Source organism: Phyllobates terribilis, unplaced genomic scaffold (assembly GCF_046119375.1).
Source record: "Phyllobates terribilis strain yellow unplaced genomic scaffold, ASM4611937v1 Scaffold_437__1_contigs__length_1545540, whole genome shotgun sequence".
NCBI lineage: Eukaryota > Metazoa > Chordata > Amphibia > Anura > Dendrobatidae > Phyllobates > Phyllobates terribilis.
The window spans coordinates 282,818-299,296 of record NW_027363197.1 but is presented as its reverse complement, the minus strand read 5'-3'; the positions used below and the strand labels follow the sequence as shown (position 1 = coordinate 299,296).

General features: G+C 44.8%; 6 non-coding genes and 4 pseudogenes across 6 annotated transcripts; all 10 read left to right on the top strand.

Moving 5' to 3' along the window:
* Positions 1 to 173: 173 nt before the first annotated feature.
* On the top strand, positions 174 to 265 carry LOC141228505 (U2 spliceosomal RNA; annotated as a pseudogene).
* A 789-nt stretch (positions 266 to 1,054) lies between these two features.
* Positions 1,055 to 1,239, top strand: LOC141228416 (U2 spliceosomal RNA). Its single transcript, XR_012295300.1, has one exon. It is a non-coding gene; the product is annotated as a U2 spliceosomal RNA (small nuclear RNA).
* A 1,115-nt stretch (positions 1,240 to 2,354) lies between these two features.
* Positions 2,355 to 2,545, top strand: LOC141228572 (U2 spliceosomal RNA). The gene has a single exon (XR_012295379.1). It is a non-coding gene; the product is annotated as a U2 spliceosomal RNA (small nuclear RNA).
* Positions 2,546 to 3,660: 1,115 nt separating this feature from the next.
* LOC141228555 (U2 spliceosomal RNA) lies at positions 3,661 to 3,851 on the top strand. Its single transcript, XR_012295363.1, has one exon. It is a non-coding gene; the product is annotated as a U2 spliceosomal RNA (small nuclear RNA).
* A 1,115-nt stretch (positions 3,852 to 4,966) lies between these two features.
* On the top strand, positions 4,967 to 5,157 carry LOC141228571 (U2 spliceosomal RNA). The gene has a single exon (XR_012295378.1). It is a non-coding gene; the product is annotated as a U2 spliceosomal RNA (small nuclear RNA).
* A 1,115-nt stretch (positions 5,158 to 6,272) lies between these two features.
* On the top strand, positions 6,273 to 6,463 carry LOC141228570 (U2 spliceosomal RNA). Its single transcript, XR_012295377.1, has one exon. It is a non-coding gene; the product is annotated as a U2 spliceosomal RNA (small nuclear RNA).
* Positions 6,464 to 7,578: 1,115 nt separating this feature from the next.
* LOC141228569 (U2 spliceosomal RNA) lies at positions 7,579 to 7,769 on the top strand. Its single transcript, XR_012295376.1, has one exon. It is a non-coding gene; the product is annotated as a U2 spliceosomal RNA (small nuclear RNA).
* Positions 7,770 to 14,000: 6,231 nt separating this feature from the next.
* Positions 14,001 to 14,176, top strand: LOC141228372 (U2 spliceosomal RNA; annotated as a pseudogene).
* A 1,115-nt stretch (positions 14,177 to 15,291) lies between these two features.
* On the top strand, positions 15,292 to 15,383 carry LOC141228510 (U2 spliceosomal RNA; annotated as a pseudogene).
* A 789-nt stretch (positions 15,384 to 16,172) lies between these two features.
* Positions 16,173 to 16,353, top strand: LOC141228386 (U2 spliceosomal RNA; annotated as a pseudogene).
* The last annotated feature ends 126 nt before the right edge of the window (positions 16,354 to 16,479 follow it).

The following is a 16,479-nucleotide window of genomic DNA, read 5'->3' as shown; positions in this document are numbered from 1 at the left end:
TTATGCAGATCTAAAACGCGTGGATTGCAGCAGCAGCAAGCCGAAAAGTGCAGGCATGTAAGGGATCTAGAGGTTGACAACATGTCTTCTTAACGGGAGTCCAGGAGCTCATCTCCACAAATGGACTTTTCAGGATCCTTGGGTGGCTCCGTAGTTTGAAACCAATTCTGGTTATCGCTTCTCGGCCTTTTGGCTAAGATCAAGTGTAGTATCTTTCGAAAAGGCAGTTTTGGATGTTGGCCGCCCTAGTAGATTGATACGTTATGCACACTGGGGTTTAGGCGCTTGTTAGTACGCCAGGTGGCTAATATAGTCATCTGGTGGAAAGCATGGCCCCCCAGGATCGACGCCATTGGGCCGGGGAAGATCGAAAGCCCGAAGTGTGAAGTGCCCCAGGAGTGGTGACCCTGGGGTGCCTTAACTCACTGGGATTGGGAACCCCACTTGAGTTTATGGCACATTTGCACAAGCACTTCAAATTTTCTTTCTTCGCACACACCCTTATTCCGGGCCTTCTGGCCTTAGGATGGGGAATTTTTCAATTCCCGGTCGAAGGTCCGGGCAGTATTATACTGTGAAACCTTCACTATTTATTTAATTTCTTTGTCACTGTGTGTCCACTTATTCACGTGTGTCACGTCCTACTAGGATTTTGTCGGGATGCGGTTCCCTTACGGGTTCCTCTCTTGGCAGGTCTAGGGGGGGAGTGTGTGGCCATCAGGTTCCGCTCCCCCCTGAACCCCCCTGGCTCTCCTCTTTCGGGAGGAGAGCGTTGTTGGCTCCCCTCTTCCGGGAGGGGAGCACAGTCTTTGGCTCCCAGTGCCTTGCTCGGGTGAGAACTCGTGCAGGTGCTGGGGGTAAGATTGGGTCGCCTCTGGCTTCGGCTGGAGGTGGCTTTTTGTCCCTGTTCCTCGCTGTGGCCTTTTGGCTCGGAGGGACGGGGAATGGTTTGGGGGACCCTTCTCCTTTTGGAGAGGGTTTCAAGAAGACCAGCATCCTAGTGCACTTTTTTTGTGGCACTTGTCACTTTTTTAAGCGCACTCGGGTTTTGTACACGAATTCGGGCTTTCGATAAAAAAGAAAAAATCTGTTCTTATCAGTTTAATATCTGATACGTCCCCTATCTGGGGACCATATATCAAATGGATTTTTAGAACAGGGAGATGGAAAAAGAGCTTGCTCTGTCCACTCCACGCATTGACCTGGTATTGCAGTATCTCCAGGACCGGTGCACCCCTTCTTTAATGCAGTTTCTAAAATCAGAAAGAATTGAATTCAATGTTTTTTGTTCATTTTGCTTGTTTGTCGGATTTTGGGATGGACTCTTTGGCTTTGCTTTTCTTCTCCTCATTGGATTTTTCATGTTCAAAGTTGCAGAAGCCAGATTACAAGCTCATTTTGGTTCAACTTCAGCAACTGTGCATTGCATTGCCATGTAATGTGATGCAATGCTATCTTTCTAGCTCTCCCTTTTTACTTCCTTTTGGATAAACAGACATATTAGGCAAGCATTTTGGAGCTTTCACCTAAATAACTACAGGTGGTGAGATAAGCTGCACAATATAATTGACCTTTCAGTATATTGTTGCACACACACCATCTATTTAGCAAATGCCCTTGTTATCAACAGCAGCCTTTTAAACTCACCTGAGCTAACAGGTATGTGCGCTGGTTACTCTGCTGCGCTTAAAATTTCTTTTTTGGTTTGCTACAATGCCTTTTCTGAAACGTTGTCTCCTTCTGCTGGAACACTGACTTCTTTCATTTAATGCCTGCAGACTATAAAAGAGAACCCAACCCAAAAAGTTTGGTTGATTAGTCTGTGGCATTCTGTTAAACTGTTGCTTATGGCGGTCTCTGTGAGCTTCTCAGCGACATTCAGCCAGCCAGGTATCCTGCCTGCAGTAGATGGAATGTGGCAATGGAACGCTGGCTGCGCGTGTCATAATAGGCTCTGAGCCTTTATATACCTGTGCACAGCAGCAGCCACCTTCAGTCTGCTGCTGGACAGCCAGCAGCAGCAGCAGCAGGAGAGGTATGTAATCAGGAGCCCTCCTGCTAAGGGTAGACAGCTGCTCGTTCCACCCCACCCCCCGCCTTAATTGGTTCTCCTCCCTTCCAACGGTGTTGAGGCGGGTGGGAACAGCAGGGGGTGAAGGTGCTGTGTTTAAAGAGGTGGAGTTATGCAGATCTAAAACGCGTGGATTGCAGCAGCAGCAAGCCGAAAAGTGCAGGCATGTAAGGGATCTAGAGGTTGACAACATGTCTTCTTAACGGGAGTCCAGGAGCTCATCTCCACAAATGGACTTTTCAGGATCCTTGGGTGGCTCCGTAGTTTGAAACCAATTCTGGTTATCGCTTCTCGGCCTTTTGGCTAAGATCAAGTGTAGTATCTGTTCTTATCAGTTTAATATCTGATACGTCCCCTATCTGGGGACCATATATTAAATGGATTTTTAGAACAGGGAGATGGAAAAAGAGCTTGCTCTGTCCACTCCACGCATTGACCTGGTATTGCAGTATCTCCAGGACCGGTGCACCCCTTCTTTAATGCAGTTTCTAAAATCAGAAAGAATTGAATTCAATGTTTTTTGTTCATTTTGCTTGTTTGTCGGATTTTGGGATGGACTCTTTGGCTTTGCTTTTCTTCTCCTCATTGGATTTTTCATGTTCAAAGTTGCAGAAGCCAGATTACAAGCTCATTTTGGTTCAACTTCAGCAACTGTGCATTGCATTGCCATGTAATGTGATGCAATGCTATCTTTCTAGCTCTCCCTTTTTACTTCCTTTTGGATAAACAGACATATTAGGCAAGCATTTTGGAGCTTTCACCTAAATAACTACAGGTGGTGAGATAAGCTGCACAATATAATTGACCTTTCAGTATATTGTTGCACACACACCATCTATTTAGCAAATGCCCTTGTTATCAACAGCAGCCTTTTAAACTCACCTGAGCTAACAGGTATGTGCGCTGGTTACTCTGCTGCGCTTAAAATTTCTTTTTTGGTTTGCTACAATGCCTTTTCTGAAACGTTGTCTCCTTCTGCTGGAACACTGACTTCTTTCATTTAATGCCTGCAGACTATAAAAGAGAACCCAACCCAAAAAGTTTGGTTGATTAGTCTGTGGCATTCTGTTAAACTGTTGCTTATGGCGGTCTCTGTGAGCTTCTCAGCGACATTCAGCCAGCCAGGTATCCTGCCTGCAGTAGATGGAATGTGGCAATGGAACGCTGGCTGCGCGTGTCATAATAGGCTCTGAGCCTTTATATACCTGTGCACAGCAGCAGCCACCTTCAGTCTGCTGCTGGACAGCCAGCAGCAGCAGCAGCAGGAGAGGTATGTAATCAGGAGCCCTCCTGCTAAGGGTAGACAGCTGCTCGTTCCACCCCACCCCCCGCCTTAATTGGTTCTCCTCCCTTCCAACGGTGTTGAGGCGGGTGGGAACAGCAGGGGGTGAAGGTGCTGTGTTTAAAGAGGTGGAGTTATGCAGATCTAAAACGCGTGGATTGCAGCAGCAGCAAGCCGAAAAGTGCAGGCATGTAAGGGATCTAGAGGTTGACAACATGTCTTCTTAACGGGAGTCCAGGAGCTCATCTCCACAAATGGACTTTTCAGGATCCTTGGGTGGCTCCGTAGTTTGAAACCCATTCTGGTTATCGCTTCTCGGCCTTTTGGCTAAGATCAAGTGTAGTATCTGTTCTTATCAGTTTAATATCTGATACGTCCCCTATCTGGGGACCATATATTAAATGGATTTTTAGAACAGGGAGATGGAAAAAGAGCTTGCTCTGTCCACTCCACGCATTGACCTGGTATTGCAGTATCTCCAGGACCGGTGCACCCTTTCTTTAATGCAGTTTCTAAAATCAGAAAGAATTGAATTCAATGTTTTTTGTTCATTTTGCTTGTTTGTCGGATTTTGGGATGGACTCTTTGGCTTTGCTTTTCTTCTCCTCATTGGATTTTTCATGTTCAAAGTTGCAGAAGCCAGATTACAAGCTCATTTTGGTTCAACTTCAGCAACTGTGCATTGCATTGCCATGTAATGTGATGCAATGCTATCTTTCTAGCTCTCCCTTTTTACTTCCTTTTGGATAAACAGACATATTAGGCAAGCATTTTGGAGCTTTCACCTAAATAACTACAGGTGGTGAGATAAGCTGCACAATATAATTGACCTTTCAGTATATTGTTGCACACACACCATCTATTTAGCAAATGCCCTTGTTATCAACAGCAGCCTTTTAAACTCACCTGAGCTAACAGGTATGTGCGCTGGTTACTCTGCTGCGCTTAAAATTTCTTTTTTGGTTTGCTACAATGCCTTTTCTGAAACGTTGTCTCCTTCTGCTGGAACACTGACTTCTTTCATTTAATGCCTGCAGACTATAAAAGAGAACCCAACCCAAAAAGTTTGGTTGATTAGTCTGTGGCATTCTGTTAAACTGTTGCTTATGGCGGTCTCTGTGAGCTTCTCAGCGAAATTCAGCCAGCCAGGTATCCTGCCTGCAGTAGATGGAATGTGGCAATGGAACGCTGGCTGCGCGTGTCATAATAGGCTCTGAGCCTTTATATACCTGTGCACAGCAGCAGCCACCTTCAGTCTGCTGCTGGACAGCCAGCAGCAGCAGCAGCAGGAGAGGTATGTAATCAGGAGCCCTCCTGCTAAGGGTAGACAGCTGCTCGTTCCACCCCACCCCCCGCCTTAATTGGTTCTCCTCCCTTCCAACGGTGTTGAGGCGGGTGGGAACAGCAGGGGGTGAAGGTGCTGTGTTTAAAGAGGTGGAGTTATGCAGATCTAAAACGCGTGGATTGCAGCAGCAGCAAGCCGAAAAGTGCAGGCATGTAAGGGATCTAGAGGTTGACAACATGTCTTCTTAACGGGAGTCCAGGAGCTCATCTCCACAAATGGACTTTTCAGGATCCTTGGGTGGCTCCGTAGTTTGAAACCAATTCTGGTTATCGCTTCTCGGCCTTTTGGCTAAGATCAAGTGTAGTATCTGTTCTTATCAGTTTAATATCTGATACGTCCCCTATCTGGGGACCATATATTAAATGGATTTTTAGAACAGGGAGATGGAAAAAGAGCTTGCTCTGTCCACTCCACGCATTGACCTGGTATTGCAGTATCTCCAGGACCGGTGCACCCCTTCTTTAATGCAGTTTCTAAAATCAGAAAGAATTGAATTCAATGTTTTTTGTTCATTTTGCTTGTTTGTCGGATTTTGGGATGGACTCTTTGGCTTTGCTTTTCTTCTCCTCATTGGATTTTTCATGTTCAAAGTTGCAGAAGCCAGATTACAAGCTCATTTTGGTTCAACTTCAGCAACTGTGCATTGCATTGCCATGTAATGTGATGCAATGCTATCTTTCTAGCTCTCCCTTTTTACTTCCTTTTGGATAAACAGACATATTAGGCAAGCATTTTGGAGCTTTCACCTAAATAACTACAGGTGGTGAGATAAGCTGCACAATATAATTGACCTTTCAGTATATTGTTGCACACACACCATCTATTTAGCAAATGCCCTTGTTATCAACAGCAGCCTTTTAAACTCACCTGAGCTAACAGGTATGTGCGCTGGTTACTCTGCTGCGCTTAAAATTTCTTTTTTGGTTTGCTACAATGCCTTTTCTGAAACGTTGTCTCCTTCTGCTGGAACACTGACTTCTTTCATTTAATGCCTGCAGACTATAAAAGAGAACCCAACCCAAAAAGTTTGGTTGATTAGTCTGTGGCATTCTGTTAAACTGTTGCTTATGGCGGTCTCTGTGAGCTTCTCAGCGACATTCAGCCAGCCAGGTATCCTGCCTGCAGTAGATGGAATGTGGCAATGGAACGCTGGCTACGCGTGTCATAATAGGCTCTGAGCCTTTATATACCTGTGCACAGCAGCAGCCACCTTCAGTCTGCTGCTGGACAGCCAGCAGCAGCAGCAGCAGGAGAGGTATGTAATCAGGAGCCCTCCTGCTAAGGGTAGACAGCTGCTCGTTCCACCCCACCCCCCGCCTTAATTGGTTCTCCTCCCTTCCAACGGTGTTGAGGCGGGTGGGAACAGCAGGGGGTGAAGGTGCTGTGTTTAAAGAGGTGGAGTTATGCAGATCTAAAACGCGTGGATTGCAGCAGCAGCAAGCCGAAAAGTGCAGGCATGTAAGGGATCTAGAGGTTGACAACATGTCTTCTTAACGGGAGTCCAGGAGCTCATCTCCACAAATGGACTTTTCAGGATCCTTGGGTGGCTCCGTAGTTTGAAACCAATTCTGGTTATCGCTTCTCGGCCTTTTGGCTAAGATCAAGTGTAGTATCTGTTCTTATCAGTTTAATATCTGATACGTCCCCTATCTGGGGACCATATATTAAATGGATTTTTAGAACAGGGAGATGGAAAAAGAGCTTGCTCTGTCCACTCCACGCATTGACCTGGTATTGCAGTATCTCCAGGACCGGTGCACCCCTTCTTTAATGCAGTTTCTAAAATCAGAAAGAATTGAATTCAATGTTTTTTGTTCATTTTGCTTGTTTGTCGGATTTTGGGATGGACTCTTTGGCTTTGCTTTTCTTCTCCTCATTGGATTTTTCATGTTCAAAGTTGCAGAAGCCAGATTACAAGCTCATTTTGGTTCAACTTCAGCAACTGTGCATTGCATTGCCATGTAATGTGATGCAATGCTATCTTTCTAGCTCTCCCTTTTTACTTCCTTTTGGATAAACAGACATATTAGGCAAGCATTTTGGAGCTTTCACCTAAATAACTACAGGTGGTGAGATAAGCTGCACAATATAATTGACCTTTCAGTATATTGTTGCACACACACCATCTATTTAGCAAATGCCCTTGTTATCAACAGCAGCCTTTTAAACTCACCTGAGCTAACAGGTATGTGCGCTGGTTACTCTGCTGCGCTTAAAATTTCTTTTTTGGTTTGCTACAATGCCTTTTCTGAAACGTTGTCTCCTTCTGCTGGAACACTGACTTCTTTCATTTAATGCCTGCAGACTATAAAAGAGAACCCAACCCAAAAAGTTTGGTTGATTAGTCTGTGGCATTCTGTTAAACTGTTGCTTATGGCGGTCTCTGTGAGCTTCTCAGCGACATTCAGCCAGCCAGGTATCCTGCCTGCAGTAGATGGAATGTGGCAATGGAACGCTGGCTGCGCGTGTCATAATAGGCTCTGAGCCTTTATATACCTGTGCACAGCAGCAGCCACCTTCAGTCTGCTGCTGGACAGCCAGCAGCAGCAGCAGCAGGAGAGGTATGTAATCAGGAGCCCTCCTGCTAAGGGTAGACAGCTGCTCGTTCCACCCCACCCCCCGCCTTAATTGGTTCTCCTCCCTTCCAACGGTGTTGAGGCGGGTGGGAACAGCAGGGGGTGAAGGTGCTGTGTTTAAAGAGGTGGAGTTATGCAGATCTAAAACGCGTGGATTGCAGCAGCAGCAAGCCGAAAAGTGCAGGCATGTAAGGGATCTAGAGGTTGACAACATGTCTTCTTAACGGGAGTCCAGGAGCTCATCTCCACAAATGGACTTTTCAGGATCCTTGGGTGGCTCCGTAGTTTGAAACCAATTCTGGTTATCGCTTCTCGGCCTTTTGGCTAAGATCAAGTGTAGTATCTGTTCTTATCAGTTTAATATCTGATACGTCCCCTATCTGGGGACCATATATTAAATGGATTTTTAGAACAGGGAGATGGAAAAAGAGCTTGCTCTGTCCACTCCACGCATTGACCTGGTATTGCAGTATCTCCAGGACCGGTGCACCCCTTCTTTAATGCAGTTTCTAAAATCAGAAAGAATTGAATTCAATGTTTTTTGTTCATTTTGCTTGTTTGTCGGATTTTGGGATGGACTCTTTGGCTTTGCTTTTCTTCTCCTCATTGGATTTTTCATGTTCAAAGTTGCAGAAGCCAGATTACAAGCTCATTTTGGTTCAACTTCAGCAACTGTGCATTGCATTGCCATGTAATGTGATGCAATGCTATCTTTCTAGCTCTCCCTTTTTACTTCCTTTTGGATAAACAGACATATTAGGCAAGCATTTTGGAGCTTTCACCTAAATAACTACAGGTGGTGAGATAAGCTGCACAATATAATTGACCTTTCAGTATATTGTTGCACACACACCATCTATTTAGCAAATGCCCTTGTTATCAACAGCAGCCTTTTAAACTCACCTGAGCTAACAGGTATGTGCGCTGGTTACTCTGCTGCGCTTAAAATTTCTTTTTTGGTTTGCTACAATGCCTTTTCTGAAACGTTGTCTCCTTCTGCTGGAACACTGACTTCTTTCATTTAATGCCTGCAGACTATAAAAGAGAACCCAACCCAAAAAGTTTGGTTGATTAGTCTGTGGCATTCTGTTAAACTGTTGCTTATGGCGGTCTCTGTGAGCTTCTCAGCGACATTCAGCCAGCCAGGTATCCTGCCTGCAGTAGATGGAATGTGGCAATGGAACGCTGGCTGCGCGTGTCATAATAGGCTCTGAGCCTTTATATACCTGTGCACAGCAGCAGCCACCTTCAGTCTGCTGCTGGACAGCCAGCAGCAGCAGCAGCAGGAGAGGTATGTAATCAGGAGCCCTCCTGCTAAGGGTAGACAGCTGCTCGTTCCACCCCACCCCCCGCCTTAATTGGTTCTCCTCCCTTCCAACGGTGTTGAGGCGGGTGGGAACAGCAGGGGGTGAAGGTGCTGTGTTTAAAGAGGTGGAGTTATGCAGATCTAAAACGCGTGGATTGCAGCAGCAGCAAGCCGAAAAGTGCAGGCATGTAAGGGATCTAGAGGTTGACAACATGTCTTCTTAACGGGAGTCCAGGAGCTCATCTCCACAAATGGACTTTTCAGGATCCTTGGGTGGCTCCGTAGTTTGAAACCAATTCTGGTTATCGCTTCTCGGCCTTTTGGCTAAGATACCACATCTTGCCAGAAGGATTCTAAGCCAATCGTGCCCTTGGCCTTGAGGCATCGGCGGTGTAAAAGCCGTCATAAGCCTCATGCTGCTTTAGGGGGCAGATACGCAAAGAAACCAAGAAGGCGATCGACCCTATCTACCTTTTGAAGATGGCATCAGCAGTAGCGGCCGCAGTGCGCTATGCCAGAGCTGGTGACCTTCGCATCAAGAACTCTTTCAAGATCGAAGTGGACGATGCATCCAAGGAGAAGATGACCTTGAAGTTTTTCGTGAGGAGAGTGCTGCTGGAGATCCTAGGAGTAAAGAGGGAAGACATCCTGGCCCTTCAAGATCGCCCCGGTTCCTTCACTTTGACTCTGGAGTCGGAGTATGCGTGCCAGAACCTCTTCCGCCAGATTCACCTGCACCTTTCAGATGAGGATCTTAAAGGACTCACCTTTGTCATCCTTTACTCCGGTGGAGAGAAGCCGCTCGTGGTTCAGATGAGCAACCCTCATGTTCCCTTAGTTAATATTATTTGCTTTCTTCAAAACTATTTCCCAGAACTGCGGTATTCCCACAAGGTCATGAATGAGGAAAACCTCTGGACGGGAAAGCATAAATTTTTTGTTAAATTTTGTGAAGATCCAAATGGCATTGGTGGTCAGCGTCATCCTCCGTCAAGTTTCCTGATCGGTAGGGAGCGGGGGCGCCTCTTCTACCCGGACATGCCCCTCTTCTGCCGGAAATGCATGTGTTTCGGTCACACTTATGAGAACTGCAAGGAGGAGGTGGCAATCTGTAAGAAGTGCTACAAGCATGGACATGCCACAATGGACTGTACCAATGAGATGGTGTGCAACATCTGCCGGGTCCCAGGTCACTCCTTCCGGGAGTGTCCTTTGAAGAAAAAGGCGGAAACCTATGCTGAAACGCTGGCAAAGCAACCTGCCCGTGTGCCTCCATCTGCTCCCGGGGGGCAGAGGCAACCCTCTGCTGTTCCTGCTCCTGCGGGTGCGTCTACAGCGCGGGGGCAGTCTTCTAGCTCTCCAGTACCTGCTCCACAGACCAAGCCTGCTAGTACATCAGGTGGTACGTCTGCACCTGCTGCACAGAGGAAGCCAACCAACCCTCCTGCTCCTGCTGCTAAGGGGGGTCCCACCGGTGCTCCTGTATCTACTGTGCGAACACAACCCCCTGTAGGCGGGTCCACAAGCACTTCAGTGCCTGCTGCGCAGGGAAAACCTGCCAGTTCTCCTATTCCTGCTGCGCATAAGCCCACGTCTATGCAGAAACCTCCAGCTGAGAAACCTGTCCGTCCTGAGAGGAGGGAAGCTTCATCTAAGGACTGGGCTGCTGATTCTGATCCGGGTGATATGGTGGTGGAGGGGAGTCCCTCTGCTGAAATCGGGACATTTAGCTCGGAGGAAGAAGCAATGGAGCTGGAAACTCGTAGGAAAAGGAAAACAGATGATAGGTCTGATGAGAATGTGGCCAGGGAGACTTCCAAGAAGTGTCCATTAAAACCAAGTCTTCTGCAATACAAGCCAATGGCTCCCGCTGCCCCTCCTGAGGAGCCAAGGCCTTCAGACCCTATAAACATTTCTTTTTCGGACTCAGAAGTGCAGAGCCCGTTAACATCGGTGGGCTTTATGTCTGATTCTGACAGTAGTGTGACCTGAACTATCCTATCATGACCTCATCAATTAAAGTAGCCTCGCTCAATGTGAGGAGTATAAGGGGCTCTACAAGAAGGGCTGCTTTGTTTTCCTACCTGTCAACAGTGGACTGTGATGTCTTTTGTTTGCAAGAATGTAACATTGACTTTGATATGAATTATGCAGATTTAAGAAAAGATTGGCCTCATGGGCCCTCTATCTGGTCCGGAGATAATGAAAATCGTTCCTCTGGCATTGGAGTGCTGTTTAGGTCGCATGACTTTAAAATCAACTCTTTTGTGGACATTTCTTCTGGACGTGCTCTTTTCTTAAATATTAGTTTTAAAGGTGTGGACTTTAGACTTTTGAACATTTATGCTTCTCCGGTGAAGGAAGAGAGACATCAGTTGTTTGAAGATGTGCAATATTACCTACCTGGTTCATCGCCTCTGATGTTCTGTGGGGATTTCAATTGTGTCTTGCCTGGTGAAGGGAGAAGCGGGAGTTCCACCGTTCCTAAAAAAGACAAAACAGAGAAACAACTAAAGGATTTGTTAACTGATTTTTTTCTTAGAGACTCCTGGAAAGAGATCCGTAGTAATGATCCCGGTTATACTTGGGAGAACTCTTCTTCTAAATCTCGTATTGATTTTATTTTCATGTCCCAATATGTGAATGTCAAATCTGTTGTCTTAATCCCAAACATTTTTTCAGATCATAAGATGTTGCTATCAGAGTTAGAATTACCTGGGCTTGTCAAGGCAAGAGGAGTTTGGAGGCTAAATACAACATTGTTACAAGATCCTAAGGTAAGAACAGATTTTAAAGCGTTTTTTAATTATTTAAGAACAAAACAACAAAAATTTTTAACTCTGCTAGAATGGTGGGAATACAGCAAGATGAAGATAAAAAGTTTTTTTATCAAGGTCAGCATAGCCAATGCAAGAGAAAAGTCCGCTTGGCATAAAAGGCTTATTACTAAATTGCAGACCTGTTATCAACTAAGAGATGTGGGACTTGAAATGGACGATTTAATTGAAGCAACAAAAAAAGAAATTAAAAAGAGTATAGAGTCGAAGGGTAAGGAAATAATTTATAACTCAAAAATTGAAGTGATGGAGAAAAATGAAAAGTGCTCAAGATTTTTTTTTAAAAAAGTAGTTGCTGCTAAGGAAATGATAACAGAATTAGAGGGTGAAACTACAACTGAAGGTATGCTCAACCAAGCTCACCAGTTTTATCAGCAGCTTTTTAATGAGAAAACTATAGACCAGTCTTTTACTGAAGATGCCCTTAATTCATTAAAAAATAGTCTGAGCCGCGAAGACCAAGAATTGTTATGCACTGAAGTCACCTTGTCGGAAGTAGATGCTGCTATCAAAAGTTTTTCCTATGGGAAAACCCCTGGTTCTGACGGTTTGCCTGTTGAATTTTATCGTGAATTTTGGAATTTTTTAAAACCCGACTTGTTTTTAGTAATCAAAGAAGCTTTTAAGTGTGATATCCTGCCTATATCTTGGAGAAGTGGTCTGGTCTCCCTGATTTTTAAAAAAGGAGCCAAATCCCATCTGGCAAACTGGAGACCAATCACACTGTTGAATGTTGATTACAAGTTGATGTCCAAAATTTTAGTGAACCGTTTTAAAAAAGTTTTATCCAAAGTTATTTATGAGGACCAGGTATGTGGGGTGCCAGGAAGAGGAGTTGCGGAGCATCTCAATACCATCCGCGATGTCATATGGTACCAGCAATCCAGGAAGCAAGACTTAGCAATTTTATCGTTGGATTTTCAAAAGGCTTTTGATCGTGTCTCTCATTGTTTTTTATGGTTGGTTTTAAAAAAAATGGGCTTCCCTGAAATTTTTATCAAGCAAGTGGCACTTTTATATAAGAACTCTTTTAGTAAAATTTTAATCAATGGATTTTTGTCTAATGAAGTGTTTTTGCATTCAGGTGTGAAGCAAGGCTGCCCTTTGTCCCCAGTGCTATTTATATGTGCAATAGAGCCTCTTTTATCTATGCTACGAGAGGATAAAGTGATTAAAGGTGTCCCTATCCCTGGAGGACATGGAAGAGATGTGAAGGTAATGGGCTACATGGATGATATTACTATTTTTTGTTCATCACCTGCCGCTCTCAGGAGAGCTATAAGAACGACCAATTTTTTTTGTGAAGCCTCAGGGTTTAAGTTAAACATTGAGAAATGTGATTGTTTTGTCCGTGGCAATTGGGCGGATGTGTCCATCCCTGATCTCCCGATGCAGTCAGAGAAGATTAAAATTCTGGGCGTGATTTTTGATCGACAGAATGATGGAATGAAGAGCTGGGATGGAGTAAGGGACAAAATACAAAAGAAGATTGACTTTTGGAAATTAAGAAAATTAACAATCGAAGGTAAAGTTTTAATTATTAAGGCCCTTCTGCTTCCTGTCATGTTATATCTCAGTTATGTTTATCCCCCAAGTGACCTTACAGCGAGAAGATTACAGAGAATGCTGTTTGAATTTGTGTGGAACTCTAAGTTCGAAAAGGTGAAGAGAGAAACAATGTACAAGATGCACCACCTTGGTGGTAAGGATGTTCCCAACGTCAAACTGTTTTTATACTCCAAGTTTTTTAGCCTCTGTTTTAAATATATGTTTGCTTCAAGCCCTTGGGCACATTTTTTAAGATATGCAGCTGGCCACATTTTTAGGAGGCGAAAGTGGATATCCATTTCTTTAACAAGCCCAGTGTTGTTATCACCTCCACAACAATATGCCATCCTGGAGAAAGTTATCAGATTATATGGCCTAGATTCTTTTGAGATGGAGACATTGAAGAATGCAAGGAAGCTGCTGCAGCAATTAAAAAAGAAAGAAACTTTGACGCCCATAAGCCATTATTCATATAGCAGAGTCACTAAAATATGGAATTTAACAAATGCACCTTACCTGATGAATCAACATAAAGATTTAGCTTGGATGATTGTGCAGGAATGTTTACCGACTCGTGATTTCCAGTATAAAAGAAGACTTAGTACTATACAAACCTGCCCGAGGCATCAGTGCAATAATGATGAGACTACTATGCACCTTATTTGGAATTGTGATTTTGCACAGCAAGTGTGGAAAGACTGTGGTGAGCTTTTAAAATTTTTATCTGGTCTTAATTTTTTAAGCCATGAAGTGGTTTTATATGGGATTTTACCAAACATGACGAAAGAAAAAGAGAGAGTTTTATGGTGCACTTTGAGTTGTGTTAAAAGTGCTCTATGGAAGACCAGAAACATATTGTTGTTTAAAAGAGACTATATAGAAGTCAAGGATTGTATAAGACTGGCATTAAGTGAAATTTATATGTACTACCTAATGGATATGAAGAAGCTTGGAAAGAAAAGAGCCCTGAGTATATGGAACTATCACCTATGGAAGATGTTATTTTAAAGCTCTGAAGAAAAGATAAAGACTACGATATTTTAAATATAAACGCAAAATCTGTTCTTATCAGTTTAATATCTGATACGTCCCCTATCTGGGGACCATATATTAAATGGATTTTTAGAACAGGGAGATGGAAAAAGAGCTTGCTCTGTCCACTCCACGCATTGACCTGGTATTGCAGTATCTCCAGGACCGGTGCACCCCTTCTTTAATGCAGTTTCTAAAATCAGAAAGAATTGAATTCAATGTTTTTTGTTCATTTTGCTTGTTTGTCGGATTTTGGGATGGACTCTTTGGCTTTGCTTTTCTTCTCCTCATTGGATTTTTCATGTTCAAAGTTGCAGAAGCCAGATTACAAGCTCATTTTGGTTCAACTTCAGCAACTGTGCATTGCATTGCCATGTAATGTGATGCAATGCTATCTTTCTAGCTCTCCCTTTTTACTTCCTTTTGGATAAACAGACATATTAGGCAAGCATTTTGGAGCTTTCACCTAAATAACTACAGGTGGTGAGATAAGCTGCACAATATAATTGACCTTTCAGTATATTGTTGCACACACACCATCTATTTAGCAAATGCCCTTGTTATCAACAGCAGCCTTTTAAACTCACCTGAGCTAACAGGTATGTGCGCTGGTTACTCTGCTGCGCTTAAAATTTCTTTTTTGGTTTGCTACAATGCCTTTTCTGAAACGTTGTCTCCTTCTGCTGGAACACTGACTTCTTTCATTTAATGCCTGCAGACTATAAAAGAGAACCCAACCCAAAAAGTTTGGTTGATTAGTCTGTGGCATTCTGTTAAACTGTTGCTTATGGCGGTCTCTGTGAGCTTCTCAGCGACATTCAGCCAGCCAGGTATCCTGCCTGCAGTAGATGGAATGTGGCAATGGAACGCTGGCTGCGCGTGTCATAATAGGCTCTGAGCCTTTATATACCTGTGCACAGCAGCAGCCACCTTCAGTCTGCTGCTGGACAGCCAGCAGCAGCAGCAGCAGGAGAGGTATGTAATCAGGAGCCCTCCTGCTAAGGGTAGACAGCTGCTCGTTCCACCCCACCCCCCGCCTTAATTGGTTCTCCTCCCTTCCAACGGTGTTGAGGCGGGTGGGAACAGCAGGGGGTGAAGGTGCTGTGTTTAAAGAGGTGGAGTTATGCAGATCTAAAACGCGTGGATTGCAGCAGCAGCAAGCCGAAAAGTGCAGGCATGTAAGGGATCTAGAGGTTGACAACATGTCTTCTTAACGGGAGTCCAGGAGCTCATCTCCACAAATGGACTTTTCAGGATCCTTGGGTGGCTCCGTAGTTTGAAACCAATTCTGGTTATCGCTTCTCGGCCTTTTGGCTAAGATCAAGTGTAGTATCTTTCGAAAAGGCGGTTTTGGATGTTGGCCGCCCTAGTAGATTGATACATTATGCACACTGGGGTTTAGGCGCTTGTTAGTACGCCAGGTGGCTAATATAGTCATCTGGTGGAAAGCATGGCCCCCCAGGATCGACGCCATTGGGCCGGGGAAGATCGAAAGCCCGAAGTGTGAAGTGCCCCAGGAGTGGTGACCCTGGGGTGCCTTAACTCACTGGGATTGGGAACCCCACTTGAGTTTATGGCACATTTGCACAAGCACTTTAAATTTTCTTTCTTCGCACACACCCTTATTCCGGGCCTTCTGGCCTTAGGATGGGGAATTTTTCAATTCCCGGTCGAAGGTCCGGGCAGTATTATACTGTGAAACCTTCACTATTTATTTAATTTCTTTGTCACTGTGTGTCCACTTATTCACGTGTGTCACGTCCTACTAGGATTTTGTCGGGATGCGGTTCCCTTACGGGTTCCTCTCTTGGCAGGTCTAGGGGGGGAGTGTGTGGCCATCAGGTTCCGCTCCCCCCTGAACCCCCCTGGCTCTCCTCTTTCGGGAGGAGAGCGTTGTTGGCTCCCCTCTTCCGGGAGGGGAGCACAGTCTTTGGCTCCCAGTGCCTTGCTCGGGTGAGAACTCGGGCAGGTGCTGGGGGTAAGATTGGGTCGCCTCTGGCTCCGGCTGGAGGTGGCTATTTGTCCCTGTTCCTCACTGTGGCCTTCTGGCTCGGAGGGACGGGGAATGGTTTGGGGGACCCTTCTCCTTTTGGAGAGGGTTTCAAGAAGACCAGCATCCTAGTGCACTTTTTTTGTGGCACTTGTCACTTTTTTAAGCGCACTCGGGTTTTGTACACGAATTCGGGCTTTCGATAGAAAAAAATCTGTTCTTATCAGTTTAATATCTGATACGTCCCCTATCTGGGGACCATATATTAAATGGATTTTTAGAACAGGGAGATGGAAAAAGAGCTTGCTCTGTCCACTCCACGCATTGACCTGGTATTGCAGTATCTCCAGGACCGGTGCACCCCTTCTTTAATGCAGTTTCTAAAATCAGAAAGAATTGAATTCAATGTTTTTTGTTCATTTTGCTTGTTTGTCGGATTTTGGGATGGACTCTTTGGCTTTGCTTTTCTTCTCCTCATTGGATTTTTCATGT